This window comes from Rana temporaria (assembly GCF_905171775.1).
Source record: "Rana temporaria chromosome 2 unlocalized genomic scaffold, aRanTem1.1 chr2f, whole genome shotgun sequence".
Taxonomy (NCBI): Eukaryota; Metazoa; Chordata; class Amphibia; order Anura; family Ranidae; genus Rana; species Rana temporaria.
In genome coordinates, this window is record NW_024404411.1 from 367300 (window position 1) to 384395 (window position 17096).

General features: G+C 43.3%; 1 protein-coding gene across 2 annotated transcripts in view; it reads left to right on the forward strand.

Annotated features, from left to right (window-relative positions):
• LOC120921575 (zinc finger protein 271-like) overlaps nt 1-17096 on the forward strand; it is a 33296-nt gene that overhangs the window by 3780 nt on the left and 12420 nt on the right. The window contains exon 1 of one of the 2 annotated variants that reach the window (XM_040334076.1): nt 4033-4423. The exons of the other annotated variant lie outside the window; for it this stretch is intronic. The gene's annotated coding sequence lies outside the window, so the exon portion shown is untranslated. Of the gene's footprint in view, nt 1-4032; nt 4424-17096 lie in introns of those variants that run through there. 2 annotated transcript variants of the gene reach the window in all.

Below are 17096 nucleotides of genomic sequence, written 5' to 3' on the forward strand. Positions count from 1 at the left end.
TAGTGTTTTATTTTCTGGCATAAGTATTGAGGAGCCTTTCCTTGTGTACATTAGTGGGTGAGGCAGAGGGTCTTGAATGTGACCCGATCCTTTACTGTTAGACAATGGAGGGTCCTCAGGGAAGGGGTGATGGATTCCCAGGGTTTTTTCCCGTTACCAGTCTGGCTGCCGTGTTCTGGACGACTTGAAGGTGCGAAATCTGGTATTTAGGTAATCCTATGTAGAGGGAGAGTTTGCGTAGTCGAGTCGAGAATTGAGGATTGTTCTGACTACTACGGATTTATCCTCTTCCGGAATGAAGGGGATGAGTCTACGCAGCAGGTGGAGAAGGTAATGGGATCCGCTGACTACTGATCCTATTTGCGCATCTCTGAGTCAAAGGTTACTCCGAGGCTTTTGACCTTGGTACTTGGGGTGATGATCTGTCCAACGGTGGTGGGTGGTGTCCATGAGGTCCTTGCTTTGGTATTTTGTTTCTCTGAACTTTCGACCGTCAAGAACGCGGTGATGGACAGCACTGCAACAAGCCGAGAAGTTCAATGATTCCGAGCATGCGTGTTTTTTTTTTGTGTGCGTCGGGAATTGCATACAGACCATCGGAATTTCCGACAAGAACTTTTCCCGTTGGAAAATTTTATAACCAGCTCTCAATTTTTTTGCTGTTGTTAATTCCGACAGAAAAAGTCAGACGGAGCCTACACATGGTCGGAATTTTCCGACCAAAAGCTCACTTAGAACTTTTCTTGTCGGAAATTCCGATTGCGTGTACACAGCATTACTCGAAAAGGTGATTTCTGTCCCGGTTCAACAACAGGATATTGTCCAGGTTGGTAATGGTGTTGTATAGAAATCCATGGGTGATTAGTGCCAACAGTACCCTGGAAGAGACCCTGGCGGAATATCTGAACGGCAGGCAGATGAATTAAGACCTACCATGAACCTCAAAAACCTTTGAATGTGTGGGGCTTCAGGTATGTAGAAGTACGTATCCTTCAGATGTATTAAAAGGAGCCAGTCTCTTCCAGTCATCTCGGTCTCACTTCCCTAGTGGCAATGTACTGGTCACATACAGTGCTTATTAACCACTTCAGCCCCGGACCACTTTTTGCGATTCGGCACTGCGTTGCTTTAACTGACAATTGGCGGTCGTGCGACGTGGTTCACAAACAAAATTGATGTCCTTTTTTTTCCCCACAAATAGAGCTTTCTTCTGGTGGTATTTGATCACCTCTGCGTTTTTTTTTTTTTGCGCTATAAACAAAAATAGAGCAACAATTTTTTTAAAAAAAAGCAATATTTTTAACTTTTTGATTTAATAAAAATCCCCCAAAAATATATAAACATTTTTTTCCCCAGTTTAGGCCGATACATATTCTTCTACTTATTTCTGGTAAAAAAATAATCGCTCTTGGCCCTACAGCTGATGTTTCTCTTGGTTCAGACTGGGCCAGGAGCTGGTGTTTCCCTTGGCCCTACAGCTGATGTTTCTCTTGGTTCAGACTGGGCCAGGAGCCGGTGTTTCCCTTGGCCCTACAGCTGATGTTTCTCTTGGTTCAGACTGGGCCAGGAGACGGTGTTTCCCTTGGCCCTACAGCTGATGTTTCTCTTGGTTCAGACTGGGCCAGGAGCTGGTTTTTCCCTTGGCCCTACAGCTGATGTTTCTCTTGGTTCAGACTGGGCCAGGAGCTGGTGTTTCCCTTGGCCCTACAGCTGATGTTTCTCTTGGTTCAGACTGGGCCAGGAGCTGGTGTTTCCCTTGGCCCTACAGCTGATTTTTCTCTTGGTTCAGACTGGGCCAGGAGCTGGTGTTTCCCTTGGCCCTACAGCTGATGTTTCTCTTGGTTCAGACTGGGCCAGGAGCCGGTGTTTCCCTTGGCCCTACAGCTGATGTTTCTCCTGGTTCAGACTGGGCCAGGAGCTGGTGTTTCCCTTGGCCCTACAGCTGATGTTTCTCTTGGTTCAGACTGGGCCAGGAGCTGGTGTTTCCCTTGGCCCTACAGCTGATTTTTCTCTTGGTTCAGACTGGGCCAGGAGCTGGTGTTTCCCTTGGCCCTACAGCTGATGTTTCTCTTGGTTCAGACTGGGCCAGGAGCTGGTGTTTCCCTTGACCTTACAGCTGATGTTTCTCTTGGTTTTCCCCTCCAGAAAGAGGTGAATAGCGAAGCCAATCAACATATGGAGATCAAAGGAAGAATCAGACTAATTATTTACTAGATCTACAAGGTTCTCCAGCATGAAGTAATTATTTACTATCTCGGATATCATTTGGACAGAGGCTGATGTTACCTTTGGTTCAGACTGGGCCAGAAGTTGTTTACCCTTTTCCAAGCTGAGCCAGGAGCTGGTGTTTCCTTTGGTTCATACTGTGACAGAGGGCGATGTTACCCTTGGTTGTTACCTCAGACTGGGCCAAGAGCTGGTCTTTTTTCAGGCTGAGCCAGAAGCTGCTGTTTCCCTTGAATCCGACTGGGCCAGAAGCATGCGTTTCTCTTGGTTCAGACTAAGCCAGGATCTGACATTTCCCTTGATTCAGACTGGGCCAGGAACTAGGGTTTCTCTTGGTACAGACTGAGCCAAGAGCTGGTATTTCTCTCTTGGTTTAGACTGGGCCACGAGCTGGTATTTCTCTCTTGGTTTAGACTGGGCCACAAGCTGGTGTTTCTCACTTGGTTCAGACTGGGCCAAGAGCTGGTTTCTAGCTTGGCTCAGACTGGGTCAGGAACTAGTGTTTCCCTAGGCTCAGACTGGACCAGGAGCTGCTGTTTCCCTTGATTCATACTAAGATGATGTTTTTCCTTGTTCAGCCTGGACCAGGAGCTCATGTTTCTCTTGGTTCAGACTGGGCCAAGAGCTGATGTTTCTCTTGGTTCAGACTGGGCCAAGAGCTGGTGTTTCTCTTGGTTCAGACTGGGCCAAGAGCTGGTGTTTCTCTTGGTTCAGACTAGGCCACAAACTGGTGTTTCTCTTGGTTCAGACTGGGCCACAAACTGGTGTTTCTCTTGGTTCACACTGGGCCAATAGCTGGTGTTTCTCTTGGTTCACACTGGGCCAAGAGCTGGTGTTTCTCTTGGTTCAGACTGGGCCAAGAGCTGGTGTTTCTCTTGGTTCAGACTGGGCCAGGAACTGGTGTTTCCCTAGGTTCAGACTGTGCCAGGAACTAGTGTTTCCCTAGGTTCAGACTGGGCCAGGAGCTGCTGTTTCCCTTGGTTCATACTAAGATGGTGTTTTTCCTGGTTCAGCCTGGACCAGGAGCTCATGTTTTCCTTGATTCAGACTGGGCCAAGAGCTGGTGTTACTCTTGGTTCAGACTGGACCAAGAGCTGGTGTTTCTCTTGGTTCAGACTGGACCAAGAGCTGGTGTTTCTCTTGGTTCAGACTGGACCAAGAGCTGGTGTTTCTCTTGGTTCAGACTGGACCAAGAGCTGGTGTTTCTCTTGGTTCAGACTGGACCAAGAGCTGGTGTTTCTCTTGGTTCAGACTGGACCAAGAGCTGGTGTTTCTCTTGGTTCAGACTGGACCAAGAGCTGGTGTTTCTCTTGGTTCAGACTGGACCAAGAGCTGGTGTTTCTCTTGGTTCAGACTGGACCAAGAGCTGGTGTTTCTCTTGGTTCAGACTGGACCAGGAGCTGGTGTTTCTCTTGGTTCAGACTGGACCAGAAGCTGGTGTTTTCTTTTGTTCATACTGGGATAGAGGCTGATATTACCATTGGTTCAATCTGGGATGGGAGATGATGTTTCCCTTGGTTCAAACTAGACCAGGAGCTGGTGTTTCCATTGGCTCAATATGGGCCAGGAACTGGTGATTCACTTGGTTCAGACTGGGCCAAGAGTTCATGTTTCTCTTGGTTCCGACTGAACCAGAAGCTGGTATTTCCTTTGGTTAAAACTGGACCATGACCTGGTGTTTCCTTTGGTTCAGACTGGATCATGACCTGGTGTTTCCCTTGGTTCAGACTGGGCCAGGAACTACTGTTTCTCTTTGGTTTATACTAAGATAGAGGGTGTTATTTCCCTTGATTCATTCTGAGTAAAAAGTTGGTGTTCCTTGGCTTATATCAGTAGCTGTCTGTTAAACCACAAGTTCCTGTTCACGTCTTCACCAGTTCCTGCTTCTTCTGAGATCCTCGAATATTTCCTTATAAGGTAGTAAAACTGACTTTCCTCTCCAGCAGTCTATATAATGATTTGTGAGACGGAGAACGGAAGGAGACTACAGACACCGATGTGTCTCTGGGGTTACTATTCACAGAATAAGATCTTATAAAACATGTAAAGAAGGTTTTCTGTAAGATCTGATCTCGGTGTGAATACTCGGGAGAGAAGTGCCGATCATTACAACCGTTGCCTGGAGGGGAAGGAGAGACGTGAGGGTTGGTGGAACCCGGACTGCAGAGTCCTGGAAGCCGGTGCTTGGATGTAATGTGTGAGTACTCCTGGGAGAGACGGGGTTAACCATACACAGTCCGGAGGATGGGAAGGATAGACCTCCATTCATGTAGGGGGCAGTACTGGGCTGAGAACTTCAGGGGGCCCTGGAACCTGTATGTTAGGTGGGAACCCAACTGCTAATAATGGCCATGAGAAGACCCAGGTACTGCCCACATGGGTGTCATCACTCCGATGTCCCAATTACATGGAACATAAAGAGAAGAGAAAGGTTGGATTTAGGAGCCGTCTTATCATCTTTGTAACATCATTAGGAGGGAACATTCTGTATATCTTGCTAAGATCAATCCAATTGTGATAATAATTCAAAACCCTGAATAGGGGATTGGTCGTGTTGCCACAGTGGGGTGAAGCACACAAAATATAGATGAGGAAAAAATTAGTGTATATAAATTAATACAAAGCTAATTAGTTCAGAGCATCAAATAGTACTCAATCTCAGAATACCTTCCCTATAGAGTAGATGGTAAAATATAGGGTTAAACACATGTCCGTCCTGAGCACTATAAGTTTGGCCGGCAATGCTCTATGGACATTACCCATGAGTAAGTCACGTGGCAAGTGACGCAACGCGTGGGGGAGGAGTCTGCTGTACGAGATCTGTCGGAAGTTCCCGAGTGAGGACCTCTACACTTTTCGTTACTGAGTGGCTTGTTTCTAAGACGAGGAGAGCGTGAGTGGATCGGCGCATAGCATTGGCAGCGGTATTGTCGTGTCTGGCTGTATTACACTATTGTGTTTCCCTTTTTCTTACATGTCCCACACCTGCTGTGATGTATTGAGGAGGGGGGCTGAAGCCTGTTTTTTGCACCATCGCTAATGACCAAGGCTGTGTCGTTGGAGTTACTGAAGTGATTTGAAGCTGAGTATAAGGCACCCGTTTCACAGAGCTGTTGTATCCAGTGACCCTCTCACGCTGCTGCTAATCACCATTGTTTAACCCTATATTTTACCATCTACTCTACAGGGACGCTATTCTGAGATTGAGTACTATTTGATGCTCTGAACTAATTAGCTTTGTATTAATTTATTAATTTCTATACACTAATTTTTTCCTCATCTATATATATTTTGTGTGCTTCACCCCACTGTGGCAACACGACCAATCCCCTATTCAGGGTTTATTATCACAATTGGATTGATCTTAGTAAGGTATCACATAAATTAGTTGTTTTTAGCGCATATGTTTATATTTTTCACATTTTGTTGTTTGGTTGGTAACTTTTTTCACATACTGCAGCTTTTTACATTTATTTATTAATTGTGTGGTGTATTTTGGATTTAGTAGCGCTGTAGTTTATCAGTTATATTTATTCTGTATATCTTCTCATCTTAGTATTATGAGTATGTGTGTATGCATGTGGAGGACTACAAGTCCCAGCATGTCCTGTATACATTGTATATTATAGAGTGGAGGACTACAAGTCCCAGCATGTCCTGTATACATTGTATATTATAGAGTGGAGGACTACAAGTCCCAGCATGTCCTGTATACATTGTATATTATACACAGGGGGACTACAAGTCCCAGCATGTCCTGTATACATTGTATATTATACACAGGGGGACTACAAGTCCCAGCATGTCCTGTATACATTGTATATTATACACAGGAGGACTACAAGTCCCAGCATGTCCTGTATACATTCTATATTATACACAGGACGACTACAAGTCCCAGCATGTCCTGTATACATTGTATATTATACACCGGAGGACTACAAGTCCCAGCATGTCCTGTATACATTGTATATTATACACAGGAGGACTACAAGTCCCAGCATGTCCTGTATACATTGTATATTATACACCGGAGGACTACAAGTCCCAGCATGTCCTGTATACATTGTATATTATACACCGGAGGACTACAAGTCCCAGCATGTCCTGTATACATTGTATATTATACACAGGAGGACTACAAGTCCCAGCATGTCCTGTATACATTGTATATTATACACAGGAGGACTACAAGTCCCAGCATGTCCTGTATACATTGTATATTATACACCGGAGGACTACAAGTCCCAGCATGTCCTGTATACATTGTATATTATACACAGGACGACTACAAGTCCCAGCATGTCCTGTATACATTGTATATTCTACACAGGAGGACTACAAGTCCCAGCATGTCCTGTATACATTGTATATTATACACAGGAGGACTACAAGTCCCAGCATGTCCTGTATACATTGTATATTATACACCGGAGGACTACAAGTCCCAGCATGTCCTGTATACATTGTATATTATACACCGGAGGACTACAAGTCCCAGCATGTCCTGTATACATTGTATATTATACACCGGAGGACTACAAGTCCCAGCATGTCCTGTATACATTGTATATTATACACAGGAGGACTACAAGTCCCAGCATGTCCTGTATACATTGTATATTATACACCGGAGGACTACAAGTCCCAGCATGTCCTGAATACATTCTATATTCTACACAGGACTACAAGTCCCAGCATGTCCTGTATACATTGTATATTATACACAGGAGGACTACACGTCCCAGCATGTCCTGTATACATTGTATATTATACACAGGAGGACTACAAGTCCCAGCATGTCCTGTATACATTGTATATTATACACAGGAGGACTACAAGTCCCAGCATGTCCTGTATACATTGTATATTATACACAGGACGACTACAAGTCCCAGCATGTCCTGTATACATTGTATATTATACACCGGAGGACTACAAGTCCCAGCATGTCCTGTATACATTGTATATTATACACCGGAGGACTACAAGTCCCAGCATGTCCTGTATACATTGTATATTATACACAGGAGGACTACAAGTCCCAGCATGTCCTGTATACATTCTATATTATACACAGGACGACTACAAGTCCCAGCATGTCCTGTATACATTGTATATTATACACAGGAGGACTACAAGTCCCAGCATGTCCTGTATACATTCTATATTCTACACAGGACTACAAGTCCCAGCATGTCCTGTATACATTGTATATTATACACAGGAGGACTACAAGTCCCAGCATGTCCTTTATACATTGTATATTATACACAGGAGGACTACAAGTCCCAGCATGTCCTGTATACATTGTATATTATACACCGGAGGACTACAAGTCCCAGCATGTCCTGTATGCATTGTATATTATACACAGGAGGACTACAAGTCCCAGCATGTCCTGTATACATTGTATATTATACACAGGAGGACTACAAGTCCCAGCATGTCCTGTATACATTGTATATCATACACAGGAGGACTACAAGTCCCAGCATGTCCTGTATACATTGTATATTATACACAGGAGGACTACAAGTCCCAGCATGTCCTGTATACATTGTATATTATACACAGGAGGACTACAAGTCCCAGCATGTCCTGTATACATTGTATATTATACACAGGAGGACTACAAGTCCCAGCATGTCCTGTATACATTGTATATTATACACAGGAGGACTACAAGTCCCAGCATGTCCTGTATACATTGTATATTATACACCGGAGGACTACAAGTCCCAGCATGTCCTGTATACATTGTATATTATACACAGGAGGACTACAAGTCCCAGCATGTCCTGTATACATTGTATATTATACACAGGAGGACTACAAGTCCCAGCATGTCCTGTATACATTGTATATTATACACAGGAGGACTACAAGTCCCAGCATGTCCTATATACATTGTATATTATACACCGGAGGACTACAAGTCCCAGCATGTCCTGTATACATTGTATATTATACACAGGAGGACTACAAGTCCCAGCATGTCCTGTATACATTGTATATTATACACCGGAGGACTACAAGTCCCAGCATGTCCTGTATACATTGTATATTATACACAGGAGGACTACAAGTCCCAGCATGTCCTGAATACATTCTATATTCTACACAGGACTACAAGTCCCAGCATGTCCTGTATACATTGTATATTATACACAGGAGGACTACACGTCCCAGCATGTCCTGTATACATTGTATATTATACACAGGAGGACTACAAGTCCCAGCATGTCCTGTATACATTGTATATTATACACAGGAGGACTACAAGTCCCAGCATGTCCTGTATACATTGTATATTATACACAGGACGACTACAAGTCCCAGCATGTCCTGTATACATTGTATATTATACACCGGAGGACTACAAGTCCCAGCATGTCCTGTATACATTGTATATTATACACCGGAGGACTACAAGTCCCAGCATGTCCTGTATACATTGTATATTATACACAGGAGGACTACAAGTCCCAGCATGTCCTGTATACATTCTATATTATACACAGGACGACTACAAGTCCCAGCATGTCCTGTATACATTGTATATTATACACAGGAGGACTACAAGTCCCAGCATGTCCTGTATACATTCTATATTCTACACAGGACTACAAGTCCCAGCATGTCCTGTATACATTGTATATTATACACAGGAGGACTACAAGTCCCAGCATGTCCTTTATACATTGTATATTATACACAGGAGGACTACAAGTCCCAGCATGTCCTGTATACATTGTATATTATACACCGGAGGACTACAAGTCCCAGCATGTCCTGTATGCATTGTATATTATACACAGGAGGACTACAAGTCCCAGCATGTCCTGTATACATTGTATATTATACACAGGAGGACTACAAGTCCCAGCATGTCCTGTATACATTGTATATCATACACAGGAGGACTACAAGTCCCAGCATGTCCTGTATACATTGTATATTATACACAGGAGGACTACAAGTCCCAGCATGTCCTGTATACATTGTATATTATACACAGGAGGACTACAAGTCCCAGCATGTCCTGTATACATTGTATATTATACACAGGAGGACTACAAGTCCCAGCATGTCCTGTATACATTGTATATTATACACAGGAGGACTACAAGTCCCAGCATGTCCTGTATACATTGTATATTATACACCGGAGGACTACAAGTCCCAGCATGTCCTGTATACATTGTATATTATACACAGGAGGACTACAAGTCCCAGCATGTCCTGTATACATTGTATATTATACACAGGAGGACTACAAGTCCCAGCATGTCCTGTATACATTGTATATTATACACCGGAGGACTACAAGTCCCAACATGTCCTGTATACATTGTATATTATACACCGGAGGACTACAAGTCCCAGCATGTCCTGTATACATTGTATATTATACACAGGAGGACTACAAGTCCCAGCATGTCCTGTATACATTGTATATTATACACCGGAGGACTACAAGTCCCAACATGTCCTGTATACATTGTATATTATACACCGGAGGACTACAAGTCCCAGCATGTCCTGTATACATTGTATATTATACACAGGAGGACTACAAGTCCCAGCATGTCCTGTATACATTGTATATTATACACAGGAGGACTACAAGTCCCAGCATGTCCTGTATACATTGTATATTATACACCGGAGGACTACAAGGAGTCATAAGACAAAAACTTGCATCATGATGTGGCCTTCACTACAAGGATATATATATAGATAGAGATATTATATACACACACACACTGTATACATTGGCCCAGATTCACAAAGCACTTACGCCGACCTATCTCGAGATACGCCACGTAAGTGTAAATATGCGCCGTCGTATCTATGCGCCAGACTCTGAAAATAGGCTTCATCCGACCGACATAACTTTCCTACGCCGGCGTATCGTGGGCGCATATTTACGCTGGCCGCGAGTGGCGCTCCCATTGATGTCCTATTCACATATGGAAATGAGGGAGTTGCGTTGATTCACGAACGTACTTGTGCCCGGCGCATAATATACGCGGTTTGCGTAAGTCGTACGTCCGGCGTAAAGTTATTCCCCATATATGAGGCGCAACTCATGCAAAGGTATGGACCAGGGAACGCAAGCCGTCGTATTTTACGTCGTTTACGTAGTACGTGAATAGGGCTGGGCGTAGGTTACGTTCACGTCGTAGGCAGTGGACACATTGGACACTTTTGACGCTATTTTGGGACCATTCACATTTATACAGCGATCAGAGCTATAAAAATGCACTGATTACTGTATAAATGTGACTGGCAGAGAAAGGGTTAACCACTAGGAAGGGGTTAAGTGTGTCCCAGGGAGTGATTCTAACTGCTAGAGGGCGTGGGTTACTGTGACACGACAGTGATCGCTGCTCCCGATGACAGGGAACAGATGATCAGTCTCCTGTCACTAGGCAGAACATGGAGATGCCTTGTTTACACAGGCACCCCCCGTTCTGCAGCTCCATGACACACAATCGTGGGACACTGGCGGACATCGAGTCCGTGGATCCCGCGGGCACGATCACGGAGCTCACGGCAGGGCCCGGGCACGGCGGCAAATTTAAAGGGGGCGTGTATTTACGTTGATTTGCCTGTCCGTGCCATTCTGGCGACTTATATGTACAGGAGCTAGTCCTTAACCACTTCCTGTCCGGTCAATAGTAAATTGACGTCCGGGAAGTGGTTCTGTTATCCTGCTGGACGTCTATTGACGTCCAACAGGATAACGTTGGGGCAGGCAGCGCGGCAATCAGTCATGCGGGGTGTCAGTCTGACCCTCGGGCGGAGGCTCTTTACCACGTGATCAGCCGTGTCCAATCACGGCTGATCACAATGTAAACAGGAAGAGCCATTGATCGGCTCCTCCTCACTCGTGTCTGATAGACGCGAGGAGAGACGATCGGCGGCTCTCCTGACAGGGGGGTTATACACCGATTGTTTATCAGCGTAGCCCCCCTGGATGCCCACACTGGACCGCCAGGGAAGGGGGCAACATGTGGATGGCCAGGTACGTACCCCATGGCCATCCACATGGTAAAAAATATTCACAATAGATGCCAATCAGTGGCCACAAATGGGCACTGGCTGGCAAAAATATAAAAAAAGTGATGATCAGCAGTGCCACCTCAGTGTCCACCAATGCCCATCTGTGCCACCTATCAGTGCCACCCATAAGTACCCATCAGTGCCACCTTATTGGTGCCACCTTATCAGTGCATCCATATCAGTGCCCGTAATTGAAGAAGAAAACCTACTTATTTACAAAAAAAATTTACAGAAAAAATAAAAACTTCATTTTTTTCAAAAAAAATTTTTTAGTTGTTACGCAAAAAATAAAAACCACAGAGGTGATCAAATACCACCAAAAGAAATCTCTATTTGTGTAAACAGAATTATAAAAAAATTGTTTGGGTACATTGTAGCACGACCGCGCAATTGTCATTCAAAGTGCAACAGCGCTGAAAGCTGAAAATTGGCCTGGGCAGGAAGGTGTGTAAGTGCCTCCCGGTATGGAAGGGGTTAAAGAGGAAGTAAACCCTTTCCAAAAAAGTAAAAAAAAAAAAAGACACAACAAAGCCATATTGAGCTAGTATGCATAGCATACTAGCTTATTATGAATTACGTGATGAATTAATAATTACGTGATGATGTCACTCCCGCGCGGGTGCATGATCGCCGTTAGAAGCGGCACGCTCGTCGTTAGAAGCGGCATGCTCATTGCGCCTGATGTCTATGGCACATGCGCCGTAGACTTCGGTGCCGCTATTTCTGCAAATATCTCCTAAATCTTTTAAGTTTGGGAGATATTTATTGCACCTACGGGTAAGCCTTAAGCAGGCCATACACGGTCAAATTTCGAACAAATTTTCTTTTCGAAATCAGAAAGGGTTTTTTTTTTTTTTTTGTGATCCGATGATGCCACCATTGATTTTTGAAATTCGGCCAACAAAACCTTCATGTTGCCGGGAATCTTTGTTTCTCTCCGGGAATATTATTTTCTCTCCGGGAATATTATTTTCTCTCCGGGAATCTTCGTTTCTCTCCGGGAATCTTTGTTTCTCTCCGGGAATCTTTGTTTCTCTCCGGGAATCTTTGTTTCTCTCCGGGAAGCTTTGTTTCTCTCCGGGAATCTTTGTTTCTCTCCGGGAAGCTTTGTTTCTCTCCGGGAATCTTTGTTTCTCTCCGGGAAGCTTTGTTTCTCTCCGGGAATCTTTGTTTCTCTCCGGGAATCTTTGTTTCTCTCCGGGAATCTTTGTTTCTCTTCGGGAATCTTTTGTTTCTCTCCGGGAATCTTTGTTTCTCTCCGGGAATCTTTGTTTCTCTCCGGGAATCTTTGTTTCTCTCCGGGAATCTTTGTTTCTCTCCGGGAATCTTTGTTTCTCTCCGGGAATCTTTGTTTCTCTCCGGGAATCTTTGTTTCTCTTCGGGAATCTTTGTTTCTCTCCGGGAATCTTTGTTTCTCTTCGGGAATCTTTGTTTCTCTCCGGGCATCTTTGTTTCTCTCCGGGCATCTTTGTTTCTCTCCGGGCATCTTTGTTTCTCTCCGGGCATCTTTGTTTCTCTCCGGGCATCTTTGTTTCTCTCCGGGAATCTTTGTTTCTCTCCGGGAATCTTTGTTTCTCTCCGGGCATCTTTGTTTCTCTCCGGGCATCTTTGTTTCTCTCCGGGCATCTTTGTTTCTCTCCGGGAATCTTTGTTTCTCTCCGGGAATCTTTGTTTCTCTCCGGGCATCTTTGTTTCTCTCCGGGCATCTTTGTTTCTCTCCGGGCATCTTTGTTTCTCTCCGGGAATCTTTGTTTCTCTCCGGGAATCTTTGTTTCTCTCCGGGCATCTTTGTTTCTCTCCGGGCATCTTTGTTTCTCTCCGGGAATCTTTGTTTCTCTCCGGGAATCTTTGTTTCTCTCCGGGAATCTTTGTTTCTCTCCGGGAATCTTTGTTTCTCTCCGGGCATCTTTGTTTCTCTCCGGGCATCTTTGTTTCTCTCCGGGCATCTTTGTTTCTCTCCGGGAATCTTTGTTTCTCTCCGGGCATCTTTGTTTCTCTCCGGGCATCTTTGTTTCTCTCTGGGAATCTTTTTTTTTTTTTTTTATTTCACAAATTCTTTATTGGGTGAATAACAGTGTACCATACATAGTACATAATACAATAAGTAGGCAATTTGACAATAAGATAATTTTGGCATAGATAGAATACAACCATTCAGTTATTACAAGGATTATCTTTGGAAATCAAGCGTAAATAGCAGATCTGTCACCTCAAGTTGTGTTTTCTCATTTTCTTCTTTTTTCTAACTGAAGCAAAAAAGAAGAAATATATGTATGCGCATGTAAGTGCATATTCTTACCGATGTATGGGAAGGGGTAGGAAGGAGGGGAAAGGGGAGGAAAAAAAAATAAAAAATAATTCTCCAAGACATTTTAACCATAGTGACATAAGTAGATAAAGGAAAGATTATATATATATATATATATATATATATATATATATATATATATATATATATATATATATATATATATATATATATATATATATATATATATATATATATATACTGAAATCTAAGGTGTTTTCCTGTCTTTAGACCCCTTTCATGTAATAACCTGCTGATAGTTTTGGGATACCTTAAATGCAGTCCAGTTGGACCAAATCGCTGAGAATTTGACAATTCTCTCTTGGGAGATGCTGATAATTTCTTCAACTCTTTCTATGTTATTAATTCTCCTGAACCATTCCACTTTCGTTGGTACATGGGGGGAACGCCAGTGACAGGGAATGCACTGTCGCGCCGCATTGATCATGATCATGGAGAGGGATTTCAGGTATTGTTTCTTAGGGATAGAGTTATAGTGCAGTAGGTATTGAAGCGGCGTAAAGCTCAGGGTCTCTGAGGTGACCTGTTTAACAGTTTCGTGTACCGACATCCAGAAAGATTGAATTAAAGGGCATGACCACCAAATATGTAGCATCGAGCCTTCCTCGCGTTTACATCTCCAGCATCTATCAGATACCTGAGGTGAAATTTTGTGTAGGGTAGTAGGGGTTCTATACCATCTGGTTATGATCTTAAAACAACTTTCTTGCGTGGCCACATTGAGTGATCCTTTTTGGGCGTACAGATATATTTTTTCCCAGTCTTCGGTGGACAGAGTGGTGTCTAAATCTCTCTCCCAAGACTTACATGATGAACTGGAGAAGTCGTTGGAGTCCTCAAATAGTGAATTGTAAAGGGATGAGATAATGTGTCTTTGAGGAGTTTTTTTGGTGCATAGTTTCTCTAACATTGTCAAGGGTCTTGTCCAGTGGTGAATATTATCTCTCTGGGTTAAAAAGTGCTTGATTTGGATGTAGTTCCAGTGTGATAAGATACAGGGCGTGATGTTCTTGAGTAGGTCATCTCTAGATAGGAACTTGTCATTTTTAAAGAAGTGTTTAGATAGGACGTTGCTGTGAGGCCACTTATGCGTCGGGAACGATTTTTCCAGACCAGGAGGAAAGTCTGGGTTGCTTAAAAGTGGTGTTAGAGGGCCTAGCCAAGGGGAAGGATTTATGCTCTTGAAGGTGTAGCGAAAGATCTCTAGGGTGGGGCCTATAATGGGATGTGTTTTGATAGACTTTGAGTGATACTTGGGATTAATCCAAGGTAGATATTTTAAATCGTGAGGGGATTGGGATTGCTCAAGGTTCACCCAATCTTTCACCCTATGATGTAGGTTCCAGTCCACAATTCTTGTTAGTAGGGCAGCCTGATGGTATTTTCTTAGATCAGGTAGAGCTATGCCTCCCCCATTTCTGGGCAGGTTCAATCTGGAAAATCTAATTCTTGGGGGTCTGCCTCTCCAGATAAAGGAGGAACAAGCTTTACGGAAGGTATTGAAAAATGAAAGGGGGATTTTGATAGGCAATGTTTGCATGATGTAGAGGAACCGCGGTAGGATAGTCATTTTGATTAATGAAGCTCGTCCGAACCAAGAAATATTTAGTGAATTCCATCTCCTCAGATCCTCTTGTGTTTCCTTCATTGCTGGAATGTAATTGAGATGGAAGAGGTCTTTCAGGTCAGAAGAGATTTCAATTCCCAAATACTTGATGCTTCGTTTTGCCCAGTTAAATGAAAAGTTTTTTTTACATAGGTCTATTACACTGGAAGGTATTGAGATGTTGAGGGCATTAGATTTGGAATGGTTTATTTTTAGATTAGATAATAAATGAAAATGTTCCAGGTCTTTAAGAAGGTTAGGGAAGGTTATGTGAGGTTCTGAAAGGAAGAGGAGCAGGTCGTCTGCAAAGGCTGCCAATTTGTATGTAGTGTTCTGGATCTTAATTCCTTTGATATCTTCATTTGATCTGATTTTATTTAGTAGGGGTTCGAGTGTTAAAACAAATAATAGGGGGGAAAGAGGGCATCCCTGTCTGGTTCCGTTGCGCAGGTTGAAGGCGCCCGACAGATGGCCATTAACCCGGACTCTGGCGGTAGGATTAGAATACAGGACTTTAATGTAAGCTCTCATTTGAGGTAAAAAGCCAATGTGTGTTAACACTGCGTCCATGAAGTCCCAGGCCACTCTGTCGAACGCCTTCTCGGCGTCTAGGGATAAGAAAAAGCCCTGTTTCTGATTCAACATTAGCCAGTGATTTATGTTGAGGGCCTTTATTGTGTTATCACGACCCTCCCTTCCCGGGATAAATCCCACTTGGTCTAGGGCTACAAGAGAGGTTAGCAGGGGGAGGATCCTATTTGCTAATATTTTGGCATATATCTTTACATCAACATTTATTAGTGATATTGGTCTGTAATTGCTGACCTGTGTCACGTCTTTTCCTTCTTTTGGTATTACCGCGATGTGGGCCTCTAGCAATTGTTTGGGGGGGTTTTGTTCCGAATGTAGTGATTGAAATGTTTTCAAAAACCTTGGCTTCAGTATATCAGTAAAAGTTTTGTAATATTGTAGGGGTAGTCCATCTGGGCCCGGGGCTTTGCCTATTTTCATCTCTTTTAGGGCTCTGTCAAATTCTGGGCTGGAGATGGGGTTTTCAAGTTCCTTGGCAATATTCTCGGAAATATGGGGTGGACTATATTTTCCAAGAAATTCTTGGATGAGCTTATTTCGTTTGTCTGATCCCTGTGGGCATTTTGGATTAGATGGAATATTGTATAGATCATGATAGTATGATTCGAACTGTTTGGCAATTTCCTCATTCGAAGACCGCAGCTCGCCTTGCTTGTCTCTTATGTGGTGAACAGTATTAGCAGTTCTCTTAGCTTGAACAGCTTTTGCCAGCAATTTACCACACTTATTTCCCTGTTCATAGTATATTTTGTGTCTCAGGATATATTGCCTTTTGACTTTCAAATTTAGTTCTTCTGCCAACAGCGTTCTTGTCTTAGTTAGTTCTTCGAATGTTGAAACCGCCACAGTTCTTTTATGTGTTCGTTCTAATTGGTGTATGCGTTCTAGTAGAGATTTTATTTTGGACTGTTGTTCTTTTTTTATGCTTGTCAGTTTCCTAATAAAGTCTCCTCTAATGACACATTTGTGCGCTTCCCATTGTGTTATGAATGAAGTGTCTCCATTTTCATTCCGTAGAAAATAATCATTCAATGTGTCCTTGAACTTCGAAATATCCACTGGGTCTTTCAGTACTGTGGTGTTGAGTCTCCACGTTTTAGTTATGTTATTTCTATCTGGGAATGTTAGCGTCATGGTGATTGGGTGATGGTCAGATAAAGTCATTGACTCAATATTTGATTTAGTCAATGGAGGTAGGTCTGGTTGTGAGAGAAGGAAATAGTCAATTCTAGAATACTTTTGGTGGACATTAGAAAAATAGGTATAATCTTT